Genomic DNA, 343 nt, shown 5'->3' on the forward strand with positions numbered 1-343 from the left:
TGTTGTACTTAAGAATGCTCAGATTCAGCCAGATTTCTATATCATGCAAATTATGCTCCAATTGTCCTGAAGTCTGATTGTATATATACTAATGCCAAGAGCAAAAATACACCATAAAACAAAGAGAAATTATTTTCAGCACATTTCAGAATCTGCCAACTTTTCAAACAAATGTAAATCTACTACAGTCATATTAGGTTTCCTTTCAAACCTTTGACAAAGAATAGAAGAATCAAAAGATTTCAAGGTTTAAGTCCGATGTTGTTTCCCTCCTTGCCAGTCTAACTAACAGCAGAGTCTCTCTGACTGATGGTGTACAGAGAGATACTTCTCCTGCAATTGG

The sequence above is a fragment of the Monopterus albus genome, unplaced genomic scaffold (genome assembly GCF_001952655.1).
Source record: "Monopterus albus unplaced genomic scaffold, M_albus_1.0 scaffold1.1, whole genome shotgun sequence".
NCBI lineage: Eukaryota > Metazoa > Chordata > Actinopteri > Synbranchiformes > Synbranchidae > Monopterus > Monopterus albus.